The sequence below is a fragment of the Zootoca vivipara genome, chromosome 6 (genome assembly GCF_965207765.1).
Source record: "Zootoca vivipara chromosome 6, rZooViv2.hap1.1, whole genome shotgun sequence".
Classification (NCBI taxonomy): Eukaryota; Metazoa; Chordata; class Lepidosauria; order Squamata; family Lacertidae; genus Zootoca; species Zootoca vivipara.
The window spans coordinates 41,887,824-41,915,146 of record NC_142589.1 but is presented as its reverse complement, the minus strand read 5'-3'; the positions used below and the strand labels follow the sequence as shown (position 1 = coordinate 41,915,146).

General features: G+C 41.8%; 1 long non-coding RNA gene across 2 annotated transcripts in view; it reads left to right on the top strand.

The window, feature by feature from the left end:
- The window catches only part of LOC148685317 (uncharacterized), a 50,420-nt gene extending 25,013 nt beyond the window's left edge, over positions 1-25,407 (top strand). The window contains exons 1-3 of one of the 2 annotated variants that reach the window (XR_015950379.1): positions 16,658-16,729; positions 22,993-23,045; positions 25,071-25,407. This is a non-coding gene — a long non-coding RNA (uncharacterized LOC148685317). Of the gene's footprint in view, positions 1-16,657; positions 16,730-22,992; positions 23,046-25,070 lie in introns of those variants that run through there. The other variant, XR_015950378.1, reaches the window with a different exon arrangement.
- Positions 25,408-27,323: the final 1,916 nt, after the last annotated feature.

The following is a 27,323-nucleotide window of genomic DNA, read 5'->3' as shown; positions in this document are numbered from 1 at the left end:
AGATTAGGAGCCCTAATCGGCACAGGTGGTGGCTGCGGAGACATCCAGCCCCGCCTGGTTGAGGCAGGTACAAATGGTGCAGGGCAACATAGTCAAGTAGGATGGAGATGATAGACCAAATGCTGCTGAGGCTCCTTATGACTGGATCTGGTACTGTATGTGAGTGAAGGTCTGGTGAGGGAATTGTGTCTTTGGAATTGATTCTTTGGGGTTATTTCTCAGTGTAAGAGGGTTTTTTATTGCTGTGTAAGGTGGTTTACTGTTTGAAGGGTTTTTATGTTGCTGTTTGAGGAGGTTTTCCTATTCTGTTCAAATAAAAATATCTTTTCTCTCATATATTGACTACCAAAGATGCTTTAAGGAACCTGCAGTGTTAACTGGCAAAACACTCTGGGAGGTTGGGTACGGGCTAGTGGTGGGGACAGAACAGCAGTATTAAAAGCAGTTTCCTTAAAAATAGTCAGTTCCTCAAAGGTATGTCAGAATAAAATGGTAAAAAGAAACAAGGAAGGAACCAGTCTAGCTTCTCTAGAAAAGGTGTTCCAAAGTCTGGAAGCAGCCACTGAGAAGGCCCTCTTCTGCATCTTCACCAAATGTACCAGTGAGGGTGATGGGACTGAGAGAAGGACCTCCCCTGAAGTTCTCAGAGCCCAGGCAGGTTCAAGTGGGAGAATACGGTCCTTCAGATAGCCTGGACCTAAGCCTATCTCCCATTCCTTCCCCCCTGTGTGTTGTGTGTCTTAGATGTTAAGTTGGTACTTAAAACTACACTGATTGCAGTAAGCAACCAACCAACACACACACACACGGCTGCACTTAATTTAATGGGTTGAAATTATGGTACAAAATTGCCAGTGGCAATATACCATAAATTCTTACCTATTATGGGAATGACTTGTAGTTCATTGATACAGGATGAGATTTACATGTATAATGTCCCCAGGTCAATTCCTAGTATCTCCAGTTAAAAGACCATGTGGGCCATCAATATGAAACCTTTTTCAGCAGTACAGACCAGGAGCAGCCAATGTGATGCTCTCCGGATATTGCTGGACTACAGCTCGCATCATTCAATGTGGCTGGAGCTATGGGAGTTGCAGTCTAACAGCATCTGGAGGGTACCACCTTGGCTAGCTCTGGTGCAGGCCTTACTGAACTCGTTAGACGAATACTTCTACCATTGCCAAGACTCTTAAGCAGCATCATAGATTCATAATCAGTGATTATTATTACCATTTTCTATAGATCCAATGGCATTGCATTGCTGGGGTGTGCTGGAAAACCTCTGCTGGCATAATTATAAATCAAGAGCCTGAAGAAATCGTTCTTTCTTTTTAAATAAAACAAAAGGGGGAAGTCAATTTCCCCCCTTCTCTAATCTGTTGCAGTTTTTACAAGTCAAGTCAATAAATCTTTGAATTCCGCAGAGCATATTTCTGTGTTTTGTTATTATTACCTCATCTGGTCACCTAGGGTGAATGTCATCCTTTCGATTGCAATATTTCTATCGATTGCTTTCCTGTCCTCTGCTTAATGGTCACACATCTGTGACTTGTTTCTTGGTTCTTTAAAGTCATAACGTACCTCAGTACTAATCGATCCTGACAAGCAAGAGAAGCAAACTAATAATGTGACCTCCAAGTTTAAAAATCTCTCTCTTACATTAAGGTTTCAGCTGTGTTCAAGGCAGTAGGAGAGACAATATTAATGCAGCCTAATGAAAGTGGGTGTGAGCCAAGCCAAGCTTTGCTATACATAATGGTGGAAAGGGTTTGACACACCAGCAAATGTGTGCTTAAAAGGAAATATTTCATTGTTATAGAGCCTATGCCCATCCAGATGTTGTTTTATTCTAAGCAACCTAACCAACTCAGTCCAGTGAAACCTGGAGGCCACAGACTTCCTGCCCTTGAACTGTACCAAGTCCTGGTACCAGCTGTGGTAGTCCTCCAGATGTTGTACTTATAATGCCCATCATCCCTGAATATTGGCTATGCTGTTTGAGGTTGAGAGCAGCAATAGTCCCATGTCAGGAGGGTCCCACGTTTACTTCCAGTGTGATGGGTCATTACATTATCATAGAACGAAACAGTGTGGCAGCATTCCAGGGGTAGATTACCTTGTTTTTAAAGGTGAATTAACATCTGACTCCTATGTACTCTTTCATCAGAAGATGTTGACTGTATATGGCATATTTGCAACGATCTATATACAAAGCTCATTGGTTCTGCCAAGCAGGAACAGAGTCATGTTTCATATCCACAAGGGAAAGCTTATAACTTGTAACATCCTTGCCCACCTTCTTGCAGACCATCCCCAACAGCAATCTCCAGAATTGTGTTTTTAATCTGTTGCCTCTCACCTCTGTTCTCAGCATTTAAAAAATATATATTTCCCAGGAGGGAGACTGATAGAAAATCACTAATATGTTGCTTGCTGAATCCCCCTGCCCTTTCTAGGAACACCGCCAATAGTAAGTAGTGAAACACACTTAGAAACTTACAGATAATGGTATTGATCATCTTTCCGTGTGGCTTTGTGTATATCGCTCTGCCTCTTAAGTAACAATATTTCACCACAGAAGCATTTAAGCTCTCCTGCTCCTTCAAATTCTTGTGAATTGACTCAATAGCAGATGATTAGCTAATGGGCGAAATTGACTGAAAAGATTATTTCTGCAAAACTATCAGGACCATTTCCACCCTCCATTTCCATGTGAAAATAAATAGAATGTGATTCCATAATTTTTATTTTTATTTCTCAAGTTCACACATACTCAAAGCCAGCATTGGAGTACATCTTAGCAGTAATCATGGGGAAATAAGCCCTAGCAGAGACTGAAACAGCGCTGGACTTCCGGTCTGTCGCGACGGAGAGAAGGACGCAGGGACTTCGCGTGCCGAAGTCCCTGGCTTCGCGGAGGGGGGGAAGTCCGCAGAGCGAGCGGACTCCCCGTAAAAGCACCGGGTAGAGAGTCCCGGTGACTCACGCGCCCAGCGGCTGCTCCGTTTTGCGGATCCCCCGCTGCCCGAGAGCTCAGTAGAGCGATCGAGAGCCGTCGGGGTGGAACCGCGGGAGCCATTTTGGGCTATATCTTACCTCCGAGAAGCGAAGCTCCGAGTCCTGACCCGGCAAGCGGCGGATTCTTCCGAACAAAATTAAAGGTTTCCATGAAGTAAGTGGAATTTTGATTTGGACTTTAAATTTATTAATTGGAAAAATAGGAGAGACTTTAAAGAAACGGAAGTCGGTCTCTTCCTAATGGAAAACTGGGAGGCGTTTTAAATAAACCTAAGCCGAACGACGAAAAAGTATTTGGGACCGTGGACCCGAGAGGAAAAAAGATCTTTTCGAACCATCTCAGCTCCCGAGTCCGGCACCCCTTGAGGTACAGCATTATTAAGGGGAAGAGCGCTTTGACAGCTGTCAAAAGCTGTCAATCTGTTAAAAGACCGGGTGGATTTATTGCATTGCTGTGAACAGTACAAATTGATTGAAAACGTGGTAGAATTATTTAAATCGGAATTAAGAATGGATTTGTGATTGAGTTAAAGAACAAAGAGAAAGAACAGCCAAAATGGAGTCGATCGTCTGAGGAAGGAATTTTCCAGCACCCTTTGTTCTCCACCTCCTGTTTGTCTGCGGTTAAGAGAAGTATGAAAACAAAGTACTCTCGAGCCTTCCAGGAGGCTGTGCTGAACTATCTACAAACATGGGAAGACATTTACAAGGAACGGCAACATCCCAATTTACCAACAGTTGAGGTTGAAGTCCAAGTTCAGGACTTAGAGGATAATTTGGATTTGGAGACTGCTGAGTCTGAGACTGTGTGTGAGGAGAAACAACTTGATGAAAGTATCAAAGAGGACTTGGACTATAACAAACATGTTTGGGATGAAGCAAAGCATGGATTTCAAAAGGAAGAAAAACAAGCAGAGCAAGAAATTGAGAAGCAAAGGAACTTAAAGATTAATGGAATTGAAGATCCTGGAGGGGTTAAAATGTGGGGTGGTGTTTTTGTGGGATGGGAAGGACAGGGACAGGGGGGGGGGGGCAAAGGCCTGGAGATGGATTTGGGAAAGAATGGGTGTGGGGTGAAAACTTTAGTTAAAAGGTTTTGTCTTGGCTTTCGAAAGATGGTTTTTGAAATCTTGGCCTGTTAACGGAAATGCTGATCCAATTGGGGGAAAAGACTTAGGGAGAGGAGATGGAGTGTAAAAAAAGAAAGAAAAAAAGCTGTGTTTTCTTGAGGGAGTTATAAGAATGGCCTAGGAAAGAATTTTTTTAGGTTGATGTAAATTTTTGTAAGTCAAGATAGGTGTTTAGGCAGAAAGCTGCCTACTCTCCTCTCCTTACTCTGAGATACCCAGTGGCAGGGGGTGCTCAGAGGGGTGAGGAGGGGATTTAATGGAACCTTGGAAATGCTGTGCCCTACAGGTTCCTATTGTGGCAGGAGGGGGCCTGTGGGAGGGCAGCATGGAAAAGGAGGAGGATTTGAGTTAATAATATAAGAAAAGGATTTTAATTTGGAATAGAAAACCCGCCATGCAATTAGAGTTTGTTAGGAAAACCAGGAGGAAGAGTATCGAGGAAGTCACAATTACAATGTTAAGATAATAAGAATTGGGGAGTTAAAACTCTTCCCTATTGTTGTTATGTTTATATTTGTTTATGCATGTTTATGAAAGAGCTGGGGGAACCCAATCCTCAGAACTCCTCCATTCCTGTCCTTTCAGTGGCAGGGGGGGGGATGTGGGGGGAGGAGGGAGGGGGGAAGCCAAACCCAACTTACAAAGGACCCCTTTGATTCTTAAAGCTCACGGGTACCACTGGTGGCAGAGGTGGACCGGTGGGTGGAGGGAAAACGAAGGGACAGTTTTATATTGTATGTTTGTTTTGTTTGTATAAAATCAATAAAAATTATTATAAAAAAAAGAGAGACTGAAACAGTGCTTAAATATCTGTAACGTAAACAATTTTACTTTCTTAGAAAGTTCCTATTAACAATGCTAAAGTTGCTGTTAATTATCAGTCACATAGCTAGCAATAGCATGTTGTAAGAGAACACTTCCAATTTGAGCATATATGCGTCTGTTATGCATCTTGGGAGTGGGATTAGGGGGCCTTAGTTATGATAACTACTTATGTTTCACCCCAAAAGTGGAAATCAACCAAAAGAAAAAGAGGAACATGGATTTGCATATTTTTTGACTATATTAATACTAATATTTCTTACCCATCCTTCACCTGGAGGTCCCAGGGCAGATTATAACAATTTTAAAATACAATATTAGAAGCAGATAAAAATATATTGCAGGAGGGGGAACAGAGACTAGGGTGGGTCCTAAAATATTTGTCTTAGGTGACAAATTCCAAGATAAAGAGGTACATACATAATGAACATGCCAAATCCAGCTCTGTGGGGAGGGATTTCCATGATGTAGGGGATGCTACAGGGAATGCCTTCTTCTGAACCACCACTTCAAACTTCTGAGAGCAATGTAACTACCCTCTGAAGATCTTAACACCCAAAAGGGACTGTAGGGAAGGAGCTGGTCTTTCCATGTTGAAGCAAGGGATGGAATGGGTATATGTCCTGAGAGGCAACAGAATTACCAACCAGCTGGAAAGCAGTGTGGATGCAGAGTAGTCAGCCACATCATAGGTGGTGTAGCTGGGGGTGTGCAATGGCACAAACAATGGATAGTGCGATTGGGCATAGAAATCTTCATTAGTAGTGGTAGTATCTTTGCTTTGTTGTTGTTGCTGCTGCTGCTGCTGTAAATAGCTATGTTGGCAGTCTGGCCACCATTCTGGACATAGCTGTCTGAGGTTTGGTGGGTAAGACATGGACTTCTCTGTTGTGGCATCCTCACTGAATAATGCTGTCTCTGCAGAAGCTTGTCAGGCCATATCATCGCTCAGTTTTCATTGCTTGGTGGCTTTTTGTGTGTGAAGACTTTGGTGAGTATATAAAATTAAATGGTGCTTTTGACCTTTTGCTGTAGGACAGTGGGCTAGGTGGAGACATTGTCTGTTGTTTCCTTTTTCACCCATCAAACACCCACAAACCAACTATCTTCTGTTTCAGTGTATCTGAAGAAGTGTACATGCACACGAAAGCTCATACCAAAATAAAAACTTAGTTGGTCTTTAAGGTGCTACTGAAGGAATTTTTTTTTATTTTGCTTCGACTCAGACCAACACGGCTACCTACCTGTAACTACAACTATTGTATTGTAGCCATTTTTATATATAAATGTCATAAAATTCATATGCAACAACTGTGTATTGTTTTATAATTGCTCCTTTTATATAAGTTAATTTTTCATTTTTTAAAAAAAATGTCAAGAAATGTTGATATGCCACTTCGACTACTAAGTACTGGCTCCAATGGGTTTATTGGGTGGAGAAGGTTCATGGACACCATATTTTCAGTGCCCCCCCCCTTCGGAGTCAGCCCCATCATCACTACTGTCACTGCCTCCCATTTGCTTTTCAACCAGCCACAGGGAGAGTAGGTTACATGCATCTCCACTTTCCCCCTACCCCTCCCCATCTGGAACAAGAAACCCACCCTCCCTGCCCTACCTAGTGCCTTACGCAATGTTCTGACTAGCAATAGAAGCTTATCTTAGAAAAGCTCTGAAATTATATCAAGGAAGCCTATAATGCAGAGCCATCTGTCTTGAGTGAAGGCCAGTGCTGGATGAAATTGATGGATCTATAACCAATAATATTTCACTCAGTTGGGCTCCTGCTGCCGGTGCCACGATGATAATCTCCTCCCCTTATGTCAGCTGCAGGAATGTGTGGTATTTAATGAAGTATGGCTCAATCACAAGCACATCAACTGCAGGGAAAGGGTGGCTGGGCTGTCAGCATTTGCTGCTGCTCAACAATGTGGAAAGTGATAGGGGGGGGGATGAAGAGGGACTCTCTTATATATGTTGCAGGCCAGAGCATGGTGTGTGTGATCGTGATCTTAAAACATGTTTGATGTGACCTCACCAGTTATTCCAATGACCCGGTTAATCAACATGAAGCCCTGGAATGTTTGAGAAATGTGCATTATGATATATTCTCGAGCGAATGTGACTTCAGATCACTTAATTCTCTGACAATATCAAGGAGTCAAGGCTACAGCAAGCTGCAAGCATAGGTTGGTGGGGATAGGGATGGTGTAGGGGGAACAACCCCTGAAGAATCAGGGGCTGTTGAGTCACATCAGTTTGTGACAATGACATGGTGCTTATTTCAGCAGTTCAGGATTCACTGCCAGTCCACCATTTAGAAAGTGACTGATGATCCTGATGGGTGCAATTAATGCACCTGTATGAGCAAGGACTGCTGAGTCATAACTGAATTAACCTTAGCTGTCACTGAGTGCATAAATAAGACCCTCCCGTGTGCAAAGGCTCCCCTAAGCAATGTGAAGCTTTTGTGCACTCACATGAACATCTGAAATCCTGGTTGTGTCCAGCCACTGTTAGAGATACAGAAGGTGAGACTACAAAGAACAGGTTTCTCGGGGATGGTGCTATAATCGTGGAATAGTCTCCCCTGAGTGGCATGTTAGGCTGTCAGTTCTCCTTAACAAGAATTCAGCAAGACCTAGGGCTTAATTCTGGGTGGTTTTGTGATTTAACTATTTATTTGGAGGAGGTAGTTATACTTGGTGTTTTTGCAAGTTTGTCAGGGGAGGAAGGTGGTGGTTTTGGCTTCTTTGAGTGTTAATGATTGTGTTTTCTATGGACTAGGGGTGGAAAGATCTGTCAATTCTGGTTCTCTCAGTTTCTCATTTATCCAATATTAAATTAAGTTCTCCACATTCTGCAGCAATCTGATTTTAAAAAAAATCCTTATGAAAATTCATCAGAATTTTATTGCAAATCGTGTGAATATATAATAAGTAAATAACTATGGGTTACTGTTTTACTAAATGACCACAGCAGAGAGACTCCTGTGGGAATAAAGATGTTTGTTTCTCAACACGGAGGAATGATTGCTGAAGTTGTTGGAAGTAAAGTTATTATCCTGGACTAGAGGAAGACTGTCATGGACATTTAGTGATCACAACGATTGGATTGCCCCTTTGAGACTTTTTGTGTGGAAAGGAAATGAATGAACCTTTAAATATGACCTGAATCTAATTTCTCCCCCATTCTTGCTAAGGACCAAGCCTTTCAAGTGCTCCCACCCAGCAGCTTCTATGCAGGAATCGCCCTAGCCCACTTTTTGACACTTCCTGAAAACTCTGCTATTCAAACAAACCTTTGAAATATGAATCATTTTCCCCACCTGTTTTACTGATGTTTTTCTGGATCTTACTGTAATTTTGGATGTTGTATATCACCTCATGGCATATTTTATGAAAAGCATGGTCTATAGATATTTAAAGAAATAATTAATGGAATCTACTCAACAACAACAGGGACGCAGGTGGCGCTGTGGGTTAAACCACAGAGCCTAGGGCTTGCCAATCAGAAGGTCAGCGGTTCGAATCCCCATTACGGGGTGAGTTCCCGTTGCTCTGTCCCAGGTCCTGCCCACCTAGCAGTTCGAAAGCATGTCAAAGTGGAAGTGGAAGTGACTTAGTCATGCTCAGCCAATAACGCGAGATGAGCACCGCAACCCCAGAGTCGTCCACGACTGGACCTAATGGTCAGGGGTCCCTTTACCTTTACCTTTTTACTCAACAACAGCAGCAGCAAAAGAGCATAGAGGCATTTTTAATAAATAATAAATAAAATAAATAAAAATATGGTGTTTTGGTTTTGGTTTTCTTAAAGTCCAATCATTTTAGCAGTCATCCAAGTTTGTTTGTTTTGTTGTTGTTTTTTAAAAAAATCCCCACCAGTTCTCCTTTCAGATTGTAAAGAGTATCAGTGGGAGAAGGACCCCTTCTGCTGATTAATTTAAAATACTTGTTCATTAACTGTCTGACAGTTCTGACAATTAATGGTTTGGATTGCACTGTCCTCATGTAGCAATATTCCCAGTTAGACTGTCCTGCTATTTACAATGGGCACTACAATTAGAAGAAGCCCCAGGCAAAGTTATAATTTTCTAGCCAGCAATAAAACTGTGAGATTAACAATGGTTCTGCATAATTACTATTTCCCAACAGACCCTTGATATTTATATATTTATTTAAAAAAAATGTCTTTAGCACACTCAAAAGAGTACCCTATAGCAGCCATTTCATTACCTCTTATCTTGGCAGACCAATATTAGGTCCATATTAAATTCACATACGTTAATTGCCCTAAAAGGGCATCAAGGAAGAAAAACACACAAACCAATTCCAGCCTGCCTTCAACATATAATTTCATATGTCCTTTTATGATCAAACAATGCTCTGTGAAACAAATATTTAAAACTTATCTTTCAAACAGAACTGCCCCGATAAGAATGATTTGTAAACCTTTAATGAATTCACCTCAATTAGCCTTTAATTAAGTAGCTCATTAAAATCTTATTTGAATACTGCTCCAAAACCGAGGGGCAACCAGCCTTACTTTGCTGTTATAACAGAACAGGCAGCCAATAAAGTTAAAATTAAACAGTTTCTGAACAGCACAGAACAAGATAGAAGCCTGATGGTTAGTCCAATAACATTTAGAGTCCCAATTTTGAAGAACAATGATCTAGGGCACAGATTACTGGTCCAGCCTGTTTGACCATACCCAAGGAGGGGAAGGGCTATGGCTCAGTGGTAAATCATGTCCTAAATTCAACCCCCAGCATCTCCAGGTATGGCTGGGAGGGACCCATTCATGAAACTATGGAGAGCTGTTGCCTGCCAATGCTGGACTACATGGACCAATGGTCTTACAGCTTCCTATGTCCTGCTTTCCTGCAGTTTCACATAGCAAGAAAAGTTCAGTAATGGTGGTCAAACTATTTTAATAAAAATCGTCTACCACTTACCATAACCATCATTACATATGATGAAGATGTCTTATGTCCCTGTTCACTCTGTCTGCATTCAATCTTCTTTCACCATACATGGGGTGGTTGCTTGAGATGACTAGAAATGCTTACAAGAAACTTGGCAAGGAAACTTTTCTGCACTGGAAAATAATTATTTCTTTCCTTTCAGCCAATCAGTGTGTCATGGGAAAGTAGACTAGAACTAGAATCAGCTGCCTAGGAACTACATATATGTCCTATATGTCTATACAGAAATAGGGATGGAAGGACCTGTGAATTTCAGTTCTCTCACATTCAGATTTTGTAATTATTTGCAATACTTTTTGGGGGGGGGCTCATGAAAATTTATCAGCATTTTAGTGCATTTTTCTCCTGATAAACACATTTTATATGAAGTTTTGACTAATGTACTCATTTTTGTAAGCAATTTCCCCTGATATGCATTCTTGTATGTTATTTTAAACTATATATTCCTTTTTATGCACACTTCTCACTAGTACAGTGGTACCTCAAGTTATAAAAGCCGCAGGTTACAAATGCCTCAGGTTACAAACTCTGCTAACCTGGAAGAGTTACCTTGAGTTGAGAAATTTTCCCTAGGATGAGAACGGAAATTGTGGGCCGGCGGCACAGCGGCAGCAAGAGGCCCCATCAGCGAAAACATGCCTCCAGTTAAGAACAGTTTCAGGTTAAGAACGGACCTCCGGAACGAATTAAGTTCATAACAAGAGGTACCACTGTATATGGATGTATGTAAGCTTTGGTTTACTGGAGAACTACATCGCAAAATTCAGATAAGTGCAAATTTCAAACAACAGCTATATTTCATTTCACATATTGTTTTGGAAAGTGCAAATTTGAAAGATTCAACTTTGAATTTCCCCTCCATTTCTACTCAAATAAATTACTCATGGTGAATTGAATTTCTTCTCCATCCCTACTCAGAAAGAAACATGCACAGAGAGTAAGTTCAGGACTGCAGCACAAGTAGGTTTAACTTCCCAACTTCTTTTTGCCATCTTATAATGAGAAATAGTAATAAAACAGTCACAAAATGGCATTTCTCCGGGGTTTGCATTCTAAAATGACACATTGCTGCCTGTGTGGCTGAATTCCATTTCCAGAAGGGAATTACACAGAAAACAACATTTCCTCCTTCTCTCAGATCATTCAGAAGCAAATGTGTATATAATGAATCTGTCTTTCTTATGAGTATAAATGTGTAGTTGAAACCTGTGCATGTTTACCTGAAATTAGGTCCCACTGTGGCCTTTACTACACTGCAATCTTCTGCATAGATTTGGGAGCAAGCCCTCTTGAATTAAGCCAGATTCACCCCTGAGTAAAGATACTCAGTATATTGGGCTGTAAGTTTTTTAAAACAATGTTTCAATGCAACAGGAAAGAGAATCAATATACCAGTAGATCCAGCACTACCTACATCAGGCATCCCCAAACTTCGACCCTCCAGATGTTTTGGACTACACTTACTATTTTCCCCGATCATTGGTCCTGTTAGCTAGGGATCATGGGAGTTGTAGGCCAAAACATCTGGAGGGCCGCAGTCTGGGGATGCCTGGCCTACATAATGCTGCTCCAAATACCTGTAGGGCGGTATGACAGAGCAGGGGGAAATTGTGGCAAAAACCATTATGAATTTTAGCTCAGCCATTCATCAGATCAGAGCATTCTTTCATAGGCTGAATCCCAGATATATCAGGAAGAGAAACATGGACACTGAAATACACGTTTTTATGCAACTTTGCCCATTATAGACCTTTTTTGCTAAGAAATTTTACCCAATACAATGTATTTTTATAATTTATTTCTGCCAGTGTGTGTGTTTTTATGCACACCTAGCACATGCATTTTTGTACGGGTTACTCAGCTGGAGAACTGCATTTCAAAATTTGGAGAAGTGTGAATTTTGAAGTAAGGCTGTGCTTTCATTCCTGCATTGTTCCAGAAAGTGCACATTTAGTAGGTTAACCTTTCAATGCACAATTATTGAATTTCTCCCCCATCCTTACTTGGAAGTCTCATCAAATGGGAGCTCTTCAAGCAATATATGAGGATTAAGAAAGATTGTTGTCATTGGTCCCACATACTTATGTGGCTCCTGGTCATGCCTCTTGCAGCAGAATGGATATATAGTGTAAGCAGAGATATTCCTCACAATGTATTTTCTGTGGGTAGTGTCCAGTCAAGTTCTACTCAGAGTGGAACGTAATGAACCTAAGTTAGTCGTGTTCATTAATTTCATTGGGTCTGCTCTGTGTAGAACAAACATTTGATGCATCCTCATGTGACTATTTGCAGTGTGGGTTGGAAACATGAAACCTATGGCAATCTATGTATTCTCAGTTCTATGTGACTCCTGCATCACAGGTGTTCAAGTAGATGACCCTTGGGTAAGGTTACCAGGGTTTTTTTCCAATGAACCTGGGGACAATTTTCAACTTCAATGGGTTTTGTGGACTGTCCCCAGGAAAGGGGGACATCTGGTAACCTTACCCTTGGGGTCCCTTCCAACTCTACAGTTTATGATTCTATCATCATCACTTTTAATTTGTATACCGTCTTTCTATCTTACAGTACTCAAGGCTGTTTACAAGCTGAAGAAACAAAGAATGTACACCTTATAACAATCTATTGCAATACAAAAATGTGATAATAAAGCATAGCTTTAAAATAAACAACCTACATCAAATAAAGTTACATTCAACAATCAACAATCATTAGAATAGTATATAATAATGATATCGGCATATAAAAATTAAACAGAAATCGACTCTTAACAATTACAATAAATAATTTATAAACTACAATCAATAAAACAACAGCAAGCCACAGTGGATAAATACAATGCACATTGAGAAGTAGAGACTGGAGGGTGGGGCAAGGCAGGTGGAAGGAGGCCTTGCCTGATGAAGTCTTTCCCCTCACCGTTCTTCCTCCAGGGCCAGCTTCCTTATGAGGAGGATAGTTTCAGAAGCATCCTGAAACCAAAAGGAAGCTACAGTCATCCCAACATCAGTGCAACAATGCTTTCTCCACTCCAGTCATGCACAGGAACATGGAAGAGTTGCAAACCTCAGTTTTAAGTAGTGAGAGAAAGATCAGCCCTCAGTACATTGGTTTATTGCTAATGCCTCATTTGAAATCACCCTAGCCTAAAATTGATTTGTAAAGGATCAACATCTCATTTAAAATAGGCTAATATATATCATCCGGTCATTGCAATGTGACCTTAAACTCCATTTAAGGCCCCAGTGCACTGCTAGATTTATGCAAAGAAGACCTAAGTGCAAATGAGGATAGAATACACACACACATACATGTTGATTCCATAAGATGTCAGAATCTGCTAGCAATTGCTAATGTACAGCATTATTTCTTTCAGTGAGGTGTAAATCATTGCATATTTGGTGCTAATCTGATTTATGCAGCTCTGCTTCCTAATTCTAAAACTTATTTGGCACCTCATCAATGGACATTGCCATTTGAGGTTTATTCAGTGAGCTGAAGCTGTGTTGTTTATTAATGAGGTTCCTTGCATCTGCAAAAAGTTCAAAAGGTCTGTCACCTGACATTGTAGATGTGACCTTGAAAATGCCTTTACACCAAAGAATTTTCATAGCCAACAATATGACTTGATAACCAATGCTCAGACTCAATTTAAAACTCCAAAGTTCATGTATTATTAGCACCGAACACCAGTGAAATTGCATTACGTAAACAAGAGTCTGGAGGGGCTGTGAAGCTAGGGCAGCCTTCCGCAGCCTGGTGCCCTTTAGATCAGTGTTTCTCAACCTTTTTTGGGCCACGGCACACTTGTTCCGTGAAAAAAATCACGAGGCACACCACCATTAAAAAAGTTAAAAAATTTAACTCTGTGCCGCCCTATATTATAATTATGACTGTAAGAAACACTTGCCAAATATTGCTTTCCAGCGTTGTGTATTGGCGGCCGCCAGGCTCGTTTGCACTGAGCTTTGGGAAAGAGGAGGAGAAATATTGCTTTCCGGTGGGCCAGTGTCGTGTATTGGCGGCCGCCAGGCACGTGACAATGCAAATCGCCCTTCTCGTTGCCGCACGTCGCGGCATACCAGCCAGCGTCTCGCGGCACACTAGTGTGCCGCGGAACAGCGGTTGAGAAACACGGCTTTAGATGTCTCAGACTATAACTCCCATCAGAACGGTGTGGTATGGAAGTTGTTGTCCAAAACATCTTATTTAGATATTTATAACCTATGTAAATGTTGGTATAAAGAGCCATGTAAGACCTTTAGGAGGGATGTTTTGGTATAAGTAAGATCCATGGTGTATTAGAAAGTTATGAATGAACTATACATACCTGCCAAGTTGCTGTCGGAGAAATAAGGGGCCGGGCGGAAGTAGCAGACCGGAAGCAGTGCTGCCGCCATTTTGGAACTGGGCGGAGCATGCTCAGAAGTGACTTTTGATGCTGCTTTGCCCAGTTCCAAAATGGCCACCACCGCAGAAGTCACACTGCAGCCATTTTGGAACTGGGCAGAGCAGCATCAAAAGTCGCTTCTGAGCATGCTCCGCCCAGTTCCAAAATGGCCACCGCGCCAGAATAAACCGGGGAAAAACAAAAAAAATTCCGTTTTTTCAGCTAGGAACAGCTGGAAAAACGGGGATTTCCTGGGGAATACGGGAGACTTGGCAGCTATGGAACTATACTATATAATATTGTCTTGCATAATCACTTAAACTGTGTAAAAATCCTGAATGATGAGAATAGCCATGTTAAGGTTATATGACTGTTTTAGGTTCAGAACTGAGTATTATGTTAATGTGCCCTGCACATTAAAAGCAGAATCATAAAACTTTCAATAGTCCTGGCTTGCCACACCTCCAAGAATTATGGTAACTGTAGTTTGTTAAATTGACAGTAGTTCGGGGCCCCACTAATCCCTACACAGAGCTACAGTTACCAGAATTCCCTGGGAATAATTATTTTTTGTTAAACCACTCTGAAAATTTCAACTTCCATCAGTCCCAGCTAGCATTGACAGTGCTCAATTCCTTACACTGGTTACACCTGCAGTAGAACATTTAATCTGGATTTGCTTTTTTATATATATATTATTAAAGCTGCAGTCCTAATTCCAATCACCTGAGAGTAAGCCCCATTGAATTGAATAGGACTTATTTCTTATTAGGCACGGTTAGGATTGTACCATAACCTCCATATGGAAGCACCCAAAGAGATGTCACAATCAACTGTATTACAAAAGGGAAGCTTCCTAAAAGAGGGGTGCTATTTTTTGTGACTGATATCACAAACAAAACAGAACAGAATTGTCTGTGACAGGAAACACAGTTTTGGGGAATGATAATTCTTAAAGTCTTTATGGTGATTCAGAAGAAAATAACTACAATAGATCTCCACTGTGTCAGTTTTGATGCATGCAAACATTAAGCCCCTTAATTTTAAACATCTTATCAGGCCTGTATCAAATGGATTTAATAATGCCTCCTTGAGATATACTCCTAATTTCTCTTGCATATTAATGCACCTCTTGATATTTACAATTTTATCTGTCTGCCTCAAGGAGTGGAACATTATTCTCTTCCCCTTCTCTCCCCCCCCCCCCGCTGAAGTCATTTGGTCCATTAACAGCATATCCGACACCCAAAATGAAAGCATTGCTGCCATCCCACATTGCTTCTAGGGGTTTATGCCACTAGGAGAGCCTAAGCAGTGCTTCCATCCCACCACACCTAGAATTCATGGGATTAGAATTGACACATAAAGGTTACTGGATTACAAGAGAATGTGTGGGTTGCCCTTCAGGCAAAACCTCTGAGAAATGTTGAGGGCATGTCAAAAGAGCTTCAGTAAGAGCAGTGAAATTTCCGAGGATGGTCACACATCCCTCCAGGAGTGTTATGTTCTTCTAGCTATACACTGCACAGCAGAAATAATATAACTGAGACTCTTGTACAGAGCAAGTTACATCTTTTAAATACCAGCAATTTAGTAAGATCTCATAACAAACAACATCAGACACCCCCAAACTTTGGCCCTCCAGATGTTTTGGACTACAATTCCCATCAACCCTGACCACTTGTCCTCTTAGCTAGGGATCATGGGAGTTGTAGGCCAAAACATCTGGAAGGCTGCAGTTTGGGGATGCCTGACCATAATCATAAGGGAAGTGTTTTAAATTGTAATAAAAATGTAAGGTTTCGACAAACCGGAATATTGTTTATTTACTTATTATATCCCACTTTTCTGCCATCATGGGATCTAAGGCAACGTGCATGTGTTTGCAGGTGGACACCCATCCAGGCACTGACCAGACACAGGCCTGCTAAGCTTTAGCAAGGTGGTAATCCGATGTGGCTTTTAGACCATACCACGGGACATTTCCCTGCGTTTATTTATTACTTCTCTTCCGGAACTAGCAAAGTTAACAGTTTATTGTGCTTTATTGTACGTGACATGGAGTCAGTAACAGGGTCATTTCCCATCTATCTCTAGGTTTCTCTTGGCCCATGAGATTTTGTAAGAAGGGTGGCCTGCAGCACACTGAAGAGCTCTGGGTCGTGTTATCAAATCACAAGAATTGGTGGTTTGGAGTTAACTCATTGGAATCAAAGCACTCCAGAAAGGTGTCCAATATGTCATTGCAAACTGAAAGGAACAACTAAAGTGAATACCATTCACTGGGTTGGTTTCTGTTCTAGACATGGGACAAATAAGCGAACATTGGCAATTTCTGGTCCCATTTCCATCCGAATTCTCCAGCATCCCTATGGGGTAAGAGGTTTAGGAAGGCAGCCTCAATGATGTGGACTCTCATTTGCTGCTGTTGCTGTTTAAAACAGTTTAAGCTTAAATTCCTGTTTCACAATAGGGCTATTTTGGGCCTAATGATTCTTGGAAGTTTGTCTCAGGATGCATTTTTGCATGGGTGTTTTCATTTTTTAACCTCCCCCACCCTTCCCTCCTGCTGCTCTGTGGTATATCTGTGGTATATATCTGTCTCCTGTGGTATCCTTGTGCTTTCCCTTGTAAACCAAGGCAACCAAAATTGAACCTGCCATGTACTAATGAAGATAAGAATGTATGGCTGAGGAGACTAAATAGTTTTCCTCCACAAGGAGATTTTCATCACATTTTTCATTTCAGAACAGCCCACCTAAAATATGAAAAATAATTAGATGCACACCTAAGCCCTTTTTTTAAAAAATAAAAAAATAAAGAATCTCATAGAATCCTTATTAATAACACTTTCTTGGGTTTGTTTATGAGATTAATGAGGTTCAATCATTTTATTGATCAGGAGGGAGTGGAAAAAACACCACTGCAGAGAAAATCATATAGATAGAGATTTGTCTGGGGAGCCGTTCAGGCATTATTAAGCCTGAACTCTCTTCCTGACTTGTTTGTATTTATGTACTGTGTGGTTCACAAATCAGACAATTCCAGATTTTCCACACAACGTTGGCGCAAGATATGGAAGTCCACCTGATTCACAGAGTGAATATTGTGTGGCTCTTGGCCCCATTTTCAAGAGCTGTCTGCAAAGAAGTAGTTCAGACATCTGGCAAAAGCTACCGGTATCTCTCCTTTTCTAGGTAGCCTGTTCGGCATGAAGGAAGTGGGGTGTTTGTGCAAAAGAGAAGCATGAGGAGCAGGGGAAGGGAATGACTTTTTGTCTCTGTCAACATCAGCTGCTGACTTAGGCTCTGCCACTGGAAAGGTCAGATGAGTCTAAGAAGGAGGAAGGTGATGAGCAGTGGTTGTAAGTAAGAAGCAAGCAGGCGGGGCTGGTTGAGGGCATATGGAGGTACAATGGTACCTCGGGTTACGTACCTGATTCTTTCCAGGGTGCGGTTCGTAACCCGAAAAGTACGTAACCCGAACAAGCGAAAAAGTGCACTTCTGCACATGTGCAGACCGCGCACAGGGTGAAAAATACTTCCGGATTTGTGGAGTATTTAACCTGAAAGTATGTAACCCGAAGCAAACCTAACCCGAGGTATGACAGTAGGTGGGCCAATGCCCCATTCACCCTAATGGACCAACTTCCATTGGGTGTTTGACAGGAAAATAACCAAGGCACAGAGAGCCAGCACGGTATAGTGGTTAAGAGAGGTGGACTCGTAATCTGGTGAACTGGGTTCACTTCCCTGCTCTTCCACATGCAGCTGCTGGGTGACCTTGGGCTAGTCACACTTCTCTGAAGGCTCTCAGCCCCACTCACCTCACAGAGTGTTTGTTGTGTGGGAGGAAGGGAAAGGAGATTGTTAGCTGCTTTGAGACTCCTTAAGGGGAGTGAAAGGCAGGATATCAAGTCCAAACTCCTCCTCCTCCTCCTCCTCCTCCTCCTCCTCCTCCTCCTCCTCCTCCTCCTCCTCCTCCTCCTCCTCTTCACCACAGCACTGGTACAAAACAGGTAACCCTGTGCTGTGCAAAACTGGCACTGTTAGAGCTGCCACATTAGATTTGATCCACATTTGTAAGAAATTGATCTCTTTAGTTGTGGCTGCACCCACAATTTGGAACAATTTTCATCTGTTTTTAGCTTGTTGCTGGTTTTAATTTTAATATTTCTGGATTACATTCAGCCAAGTGTTACTTAGGGCAGACCCACTGAAATTAATGGTCCCAAGTATACAGTATAGGACTTTCAGTAGGTCTCCTCTGATTAAGAATTACATTGAATATCACTCTTAATGTCTATTGCCAAAAATATTAAGCAGATGACCTGTAGTTCACATCTAAATATGAAACTAGCAAAGGTGAGTTCTGGTTTTCCTATTGGTCAGTGAGTCCTCTCCTTTTTTGTTTTCACTTTCAGAATTTAACAAAAACCTGAAATACCATAGGAAAATATGCTTTGGTGGAGGGATTTTTTTATTAAATATTATTTGTGAGTTAATGATATATATATATATATATATATATATATATATATATATATATATCCATTACAGTATTTTATTCTCAGCCATACTTTCTTCCTGGAGTTTGTCTGTGGCAAGATAGTTTTACAAATTGTGCAGCCCAGCAGTCGTTTCACACTTTCATATGTTTGCTAATGATTACTTGAAGGATTAGGTTTCCATCCAGTGCTGCATCTGTCTTCATTTGGAAGAGGCTCTTTGATTGCTTCAATTTCTATGGTTTGAATATGATTTCGCTTTGCAGGAGGTGGAGGCAACAAGGGAATGCAGATTTCTTAAGGTCCCTTGGCTTATTCAGGAGGAGTGCTAATCAAGTTGGAAAGCAAGACAACTTTTCTCGACTTCAGGAAAAACTCCTCAGCCACAATAGCACAATAGCAACTGCTATATGATGAGATTTGGGGTCATGTATTTTAGGGATAGCAAATGTTTTTCAGCAGGAAGGCCCCATTCACTTCTAGAGGCAGGCTTTTGAGGGTCAGTGGTGGGTGGGGCTAGAGGCAAATATGGGAGGAGCAACAAATGTAAATTTTACCTTTGTACAGTAGACTGTACAACAACAACAACAACAACCAGTCAGGCAAAAACACTTGGGATGTAAAGCAGGGCCAGTGAGGAGTTCGGACAATTCTGAGGATCAGACAAGGAGCTTGGAGGGCCATATTTGACCCCTGAGCCTGATGTTCCCACTCCATTTTTTTCCTTCATGTTTCATACTCATGACAATAGGATAGGAAAAATCGTTTCAAGGTCCATAGCTCTATCCTAGGGAATCTGCTTTGTATGCAGAAGGTCTCAGAATCAATTCCTTGAATCTCCAGTTAGGGTTGGGAGAGTACCCTGGAGAGTTGCTGCTAGTCAGTGTATAAAATGATGAGCTAGATGAACCAATGGTCTAACTTGTTATAAGGCAGTTTCCTATTTTCCTAAGGTCCTAGTCTCACTTTTAAAAATTGAGATGTATCAAGCTGTCAATATGATCACTCCTGAGGGCCCTCTCTAGTGATGTGAAGGCCACAGTGCTCTTTAGTATTCTTGAAAGCTGTGGGTGATGAAATAGGCAGGATGACGACGAGAACACATGTGGTATGGGACTCAACATGAAGCTAACCGACTTCGCATTAAAGCACACCATTATTATTGATTGATTGATTTCTGGTTCTCTCTAAGTTCCCAATACAGTGGTACCTTGGGTTACAGATGCTTCAGGTTACAGATGGTTCAGGTTACAGACTCGGCTAACCCAGAAATAGTACCTCAGGTTAAGAACTTTGCTTCAGGATGAGAACAGAAATTACGTAGCGGCGGCGGGAGGCCCCATTAGCTAAAGTGGTACCTCAGGTTAAGAACAGACCTTCAGAACTAATTAAGTTCTTAACCCGAGGTGCCACTGTAGAGGAATTTATGCATCTTAGCGGTTGCCACAGAATATGCCCTTTCCTGGGACATTGGCTCATGAACTTGTGAGGGCAGTGGAACTATCCATCTCAACACTGAGAGGGTCTGCAGGCAAGACGTGAAGCTGCCATGTTGTTGTTGTTGTTGTTGTTGTTGTTGTTGTTGTTGTTGTTGTTGTTGTTATTTATACCCCGCCCATCTGGCTGGGTTTCCCCCGCCACTCTGGGTGGCTTCCAACAAATACCAAAATACATTAAAATATCACAGATTAAAAACTTCCCTAAACAGGGCTGCCTTTAGGTGTTTTCTAAATGTCAGGTAGTTGTTTATCTCCTTGACGTCTGATGGGAGGGCGTTCCACAGGGCGGGCGCCACTACTGAAAAGGCCCTCTGCCTGGTTCCCTGTAGCTTTGCTTCTCGCAGTGAGGGAACCGCCAGAAGACCCACGGTGCTGGATCTCAGTTTCCGGGCTGAACGATGGGGGTGGAGACGCTCCTTCAGGTATACAGGACCGAGGCTGGTTAGGGCTTTAAAGGTCAGCACCGACACTTTAAATTGTGCTCGGAAACGTACTGGGAGCCAATGTAGGTCTCTTAGGACTGGTGTTATGTGGTCTCGGCGGACACTCCCAGTCACCAGTCTAGCTGCCACATTCTGGATTAATTGCAGTTTCCGGGTCACCTTCAAAGGTAGCCCCACGTAGAGCGCATTGCAGTAGTCCAAGCGGGAGATAACTAGAGCATGCACCACTCTGGTGAGACAGTCTGTGGGCAGGTAGGGTCTCAGCCTGCATACCAGATGGAGCTGATAGACAGCCGCCCTGGACACAGAATTAACCTGTGGCTCCATGGACAGCTGTGAGTCCAAAATGACTCCCAGGTTGCGCACCTGGTCCTTCACTGGTTTTTCACTAGTTGCAACCTCTCTGAACCATCTTCACATTTAGATCCGTGTAGCACACATTACAAGAGTTCATTCTGTACATAGGCCCCCTGGGAACCTGAGCACCCACAAAATTCCCCATGAAGGGGCTGGGTGCCCACAAATTTCAGAGCCAGGGCCATGCACATTGCATGGCACCCATGGCCCCGGGCAGAAGTTGACACTCCTGATTCTGGAAGTTATGAGACCATGGATTACAGTAGCGAAGTCATCTCTGTGAGTGAGGACAGTGTGGAGGGCTTACTTGGCTGCCTCCATTACATCCTCAAGTTGCCATCCAACAGGGCTGTTCAGGGCTGTTAGGGTCTTGTTAACATCTGTTCCAGTGAATGAAGTACTGGGACTGTCAGAAGCCTGCTGGGACCTTTTTGCAAAGCAAGTTGAGAGTAAAATAGTTCATCTACCTCTTAACACCAATCTTGTTTCAGAATCCTTACATGTGTCTAATGTTACTGCCTGATCTTGCTTTTTGGGATTAGTTTGAGTTGTTGTGGCCTGAGGATGTGGACAAAGTGATTGAAGAATTATGGTGGGCCACATGTTCTATTCATCCTTGCCTCTCTAGGCTGATAAGAGCCAGTTGTGACCAGGTGGCTCCAGGGTGTGGTAAACACTTTGTTGTGACTTCCTGTAATGAATGAACCAATCTGCCCACAAACGTGCCTCCACTTAGAAATATCTATTTTTCATCTTCTAACTTTTTCCCATTAACATCATTCAGGAGCGCTATATTGTTTAAAAGCTTGCTCACACATTGCAGAATATGCTGCAACGGTTTTGTGCAGCTATTGTTGACCTTCATGTCAACTAGCATGAAGGTTGGAAGACTTTCTGAACTCACAGTAAAAGTGACAGACAAAGAGGACCAGCTGCATGTGTGCAACACTTCATATCTTCAGTTATAGCCAACCTTTTGTTACCTTAAATGTCCCAGAAGGGCAGTCCTTATGCATAGCATGAAATGTTAGCCTGTCTGTTGAATGAAGAGAGCGTTTAACCAGGTCAGTTACTTTGCCACATGAGTCAAACATCTGATAGGTGCCTCAACACTGTTATCACTCTTACAACTCCTTTCCTATTTTAGCTATCCATTTTCTCAAAGATGGGAAAGGAGAAATTGCTAGAAAGGTGAGAAACTTACACACACACACAATTTTTTTCACCTTTACAGTGAGTGTGTGTGTGTGTGTGTGTCACAGTCAGCTATGTCTCTAATCAATGCTGACTGTGAATTTAAAAGACTAGTCCAGAGCTCACGCTGAATAAAATAATGTTTAGTTAAACACCTTTACATAAATGTATCTCTGTACATATATGGGTACTGTGCAGAATATCCGATGACTTGATAGAAGTGGCAGTTGGGAACAGCAAGTGTGATTCAGGCTCATAGTTTCCCCACTGTTCATTGATCACTGATGTTGCTGACAGAATAAGGCCCCACCTGCACTATACATTTAAAGCACCATTACACCGTTTTAAATAGTCAGGGCTTCCCCCAAAGAATCCTGAGAACTGTCGTTTTTTAATTGTGCTGAGAGTTGTTAGGAGACCATACTTCCTTCACAGAGCTACAATTCCTGGAGTGGAATAACAGTCAATGCTACTTCTTGGGAAACTCTGTTGTTAAAACAAATGACCAACATCAAAACTATATTTTATTTCCCTAATTTTACACTGGAACTAAAATTGACTCCAGTAACAATCCAGTCAGTGCTGCAGTTTGATAAAAAAAATTTTACTCTGGACTTACTGGCTTTTCTTTTTTGACAGGGTGGTGCTTATTAGATGGTGATGTTTATTGCTTCACTTACTTCAAAAACGTGGTAAGTCAGCCTAGCTGTGTTTCAGGGCTTTCCTACTCGTTCTTCTGGATCACAGAATCCAGGTTTTTTTAATAAAGAAATTCGAGTCCTACCCATTGTAATTGGACTCACCATTTAGATCACAGCTACATCTTTTATTAAAGCAACATTTACCACAGTAAAGTAATAGCTACCCACAAAGCATGCTGGGAATTGCAGTTCATCCCATAGAGCTGGAGTTTCCTGGGAAGAGGAATTGATTATTACACCACCCTGGGAATTGTAGCTCTGTGAGGGGTATCCTTACAATGCTTAGCACCTTTAACAAACTACACTGCACAGGATTATTTGGGGGAAGCCATGACTGTTAAAGTGGCATAGTCGTCCTTTAAACGTAAGCTGCAGATTTGGTCTCAATCAAGTAAACCTCTATCTGAATTATTCACCATCAATTATATACCATTTAAAGCATGCAGCTACATTAGATACAGATGGTGTTTCTCTTGACATTCCTATTCACAATTGGAGACAGCACTTCTCAGGATATATAGCTCTTTTCAATTCAGAGGCTAGATTTCAGAATATACAAGGTCTGAAGTACTTTCACATTCCTCAGAGAGACGTTCAAAAGCAGGACATCACTCACATGAGACAATCCCTGAGGATGAAAAGAATAATATACAGCTGATGCCCAAATTGTCAAACCTATAAAATGGGGAAGGGGAAATATACATTTTTGAGGGTTCACCCGAGAGCAAAGCAAGTATAATTTTATGATTAACTGTAAGTTTAAACCCACAATGGAGATATATATTGTATGAAAAGAAAACACTCTGCAGCTTTTAATATTCCTGGGATATTTCCTCCCACAAGGGAAGTAATGAACACCCCCTCTGCCGCCCAACCAGTCTTAAACTCTAAGATGTTGAGTAAGTAAAAATATCGGAGGCATTTGCTAGCTTGCTTGATACAGTTTCTGAAAAGTTCCCGTTTGTCTGCTTCGTTTCCTTTCCTGAAGATTTCACCCACTGCTGCAGGGGGAAAATGGTGTTATTTCAGCTGGATCTCATTTAAGGACTCTTGTTGTAAATTCTGCAGGAACCTCAAACAAATATGAGAAAATGGCCCGTGAGGGTTAGCCAAAGAAAAGGAGGTGAGCGGGATGGCAGGAAGAGAAAAATAGAATAATTTCAGCCGCTCTGCTTTGTTTCTTGCAATAATAATAATATCATATAATTGCTTGATTCTCCAAAGCCACAATAAACCTTGAGTAAATAACAACCCACCACCGTTATTTTTTAATATAAAGGATTAATTACATTCTGCCCAAAATGCCAGAAGTCTGGTTTTGCTCCAGCTCAAAATATGTATGGACTTCTGAGCCATTGAAATGGAGGAAATCTGCCCAGATTAGCTCTTTTAAAAAATTGCTAATTTATACAGAAGAAAGGTCACTGGTTTAAGTTTCCCAGATGCAGAGTTGCAATGGAGCCAAGAAGCTGTATGTAATATTGGGGAATGTAAAATGCATAGAGAGCCTAATAAAAATTGTTGTTCTTCCATTCAGAGAATCCTTTCCTGTAATCTAAAACGCTGACGGTTGAGTACCAGTGGGATTGTAGCCAAAATGGGCCCACTGAAAAAAGAAGAACATGTGGGGGGGGCACCTCAAGGTTTACAGAAGAACAAAAATAATGGGGGGGGGACAAAAGGGTGAGAAGCAAACAAACCCCAAAACAGCACAATGAGGACTGAGAATGCTCAGTAGAGTGTTGATTGCCAGTTTGGAAAAGCAGATCAGCAAACACACACAAATTAAAAACATTTATAAACAATCAAATGTCCCCAAAGCTAGATAAGTTCAAGATTACCATGAACAAAGTATTTCAGTCATCAAATACTCGGGTGAACAGGAATGCTTTTGATTTCGCCTTTGTTTTAATAATGATGGAGGGAGACAGACAGCAGCCCAGAGGGCATCCCATAATAACGTTGAACAATGGCCACCCTACACTAACACTGAGATCACCAACAACCTTGTTTTAGTTTTTTAGAAACTGAAAAGACGGAGAAATAATTGTTAGAAATGGAACCCCATCGATAATTCACTCTGTACAGCGAATGTGGTGTCCCACCAGATATTGTTGAACTGCAACTTGCATCAGGACTAATGAGCATGGCCAATGGTCAGGGATGATGGGAATGGTGGTCCAGAAGCATCTAGAGTGCACCAGGTTTGCTACCCCTGCTCTACACATATCTCACAGTTATGCTGAAAAGCTCTTGAGCCACAGAGGACACCCATCCTGTTCTTTTGAGCATCACTGTTCCCAGTGGCCTCCAGTGACATGGATGGATGCAAATAAAAATATACAAAGCATAATTTTATTCTACTTGGTTTCTTTTTCCAGACAAATATTGTCTCCTAAAGCAGCACACATCAATTAAGCAAAGTTAGGTGATGTGCTATGCCTTGGGGGATGTCAAAGGATTCCATCAGAAATGGAAACAGGAACAGAAATCACCACAATTTGCTTGTTCATCCAAGGTCAAGAACAGTAATCATGCAAGCAAATATGTGTGGTATTGGATATCTTTTTTGTTTTCCTGTAAGCATTATGTAAATAATTATGTTATTTTTGGCATTGTTTTTGATGTCTCCCTTCCACTGTAATGCATTGAATCTATTTCCTTAATTAATTATTTTAGTTTCGGACATAGAAGATAGCAAGATGAACCACACAGGTTTTAGTGAAAGTCAAACTGCAGTCTAGTAGAATGTAAACAATAGTAACTGCTATGGACACAAAATAGGATGGAAATCACTCCCTTCTTACATCCTTATCTGACTGCTAATTCCCAGAGCAGTTAAACCATTAATCCCTCTTCCCAGGGAATTCTGGGAACTGTAGCTCTTTGAAAGGAATAGGGAAAACCTAACAATTCTCAGCATCCTTAACACAATTACCAGGATACTGTGGAGAAAACCAGGACTGTTTAAGAATGGTATACTAGTGCTTCAAATATATAGTACATACAGTGCCTCAGTTCCAGGAATTCAAGAACTCATCAGTGCCATTGCCCCCACATCCCATTCTACTCTGGACCTATTCATTCCACCTTGGGAGCAACATTGCTCCCTCTCCACTGAGATGTTTCTCATTTAATTAACAGATGTTTCACAACTGTTAATAAAAATGCCCAACCCTCTTTTTGAACATCTGTTTTCTTTGTGTTTCAAACATATGACATAGTAGACATAACACGCTACACAAGTCACAAAAAAACCTCCAAATGTCGTCTCATTGTGTTCCAGTACACTGTGGTGGTCTCTCCTTTCATTTTGGAGGACAATTAAGAGTCCAATCCTTTAGCAAAAGGCAATCTGACAAGGGGGTAGGAATTGTCTTCATTCTGCCCGGCCCTTATTGTAGATCTCACAAAAGTCATATGTGGCCTTTTAGAAGGCTCAGATGAAGAGGAGAGGGCATGGGTGTTCACACTGGCATGTGAACTGATCATGCAGTGTTCTAAACTGCATTATGTACCTAAACCGCATTTACAGCAGGCTCCACCGCTCCGGCGGGAAGGTAAACGGCGTTTCCGTGTGCTGTTCTGGTTCACCAGAAGCGGCTTTATCATGCTGGCCACATAACCTGGAAGCTGTACGCCGGCTCCCTCGACCAATAATGTGAGATGAGTGCCATAACCCCAGAGTCGGCCACGACTGGACCTAATGATCAGGGGTCCCTTTACTTTTACCTTTAACACCCTGCTGAAGACCTTCTCCTTCTTCCAAATTTTGTGCCCCGCAATGTGAAATGGGAGTTTGCCATTGATTTCCATTCCTTCTGTTCAGTGAGTGGGAAAAGCAGAGACAATGTGCCAGGATCATTAAAAGAACCCAAGTGGATCTGGCCAAAGGCTCACCTTGTTATCACAGTGGTCAACCAGATGCTTCTGGGAAGCCTGAAAGCAGGACGTGTGAGGAACAATTCACTCTCCACTTTCAATTCCCAGCATACTACTACTGACAGAGAGCCATCCATGTGGTCTTCCACAAGTTGGGGATCCTCCTTTAATCATGGAGCTGTTCTGGGTGTTCTAAGGTTCTAAATTGAGTTAAAAACATTCATGAATATGAGAAGTCTCCCTGCTTCAGAAGTCCACCCTCCAACTCATGGAAGTTGATGATTACTGGGAATAGGGTGTCCATGCTTGTTTGCATGTGTGCCTGTGCCAAGATTCTTCCTGTGAAGTATCTTACCAATGCAATGACATCAATAAAACACTGTACAA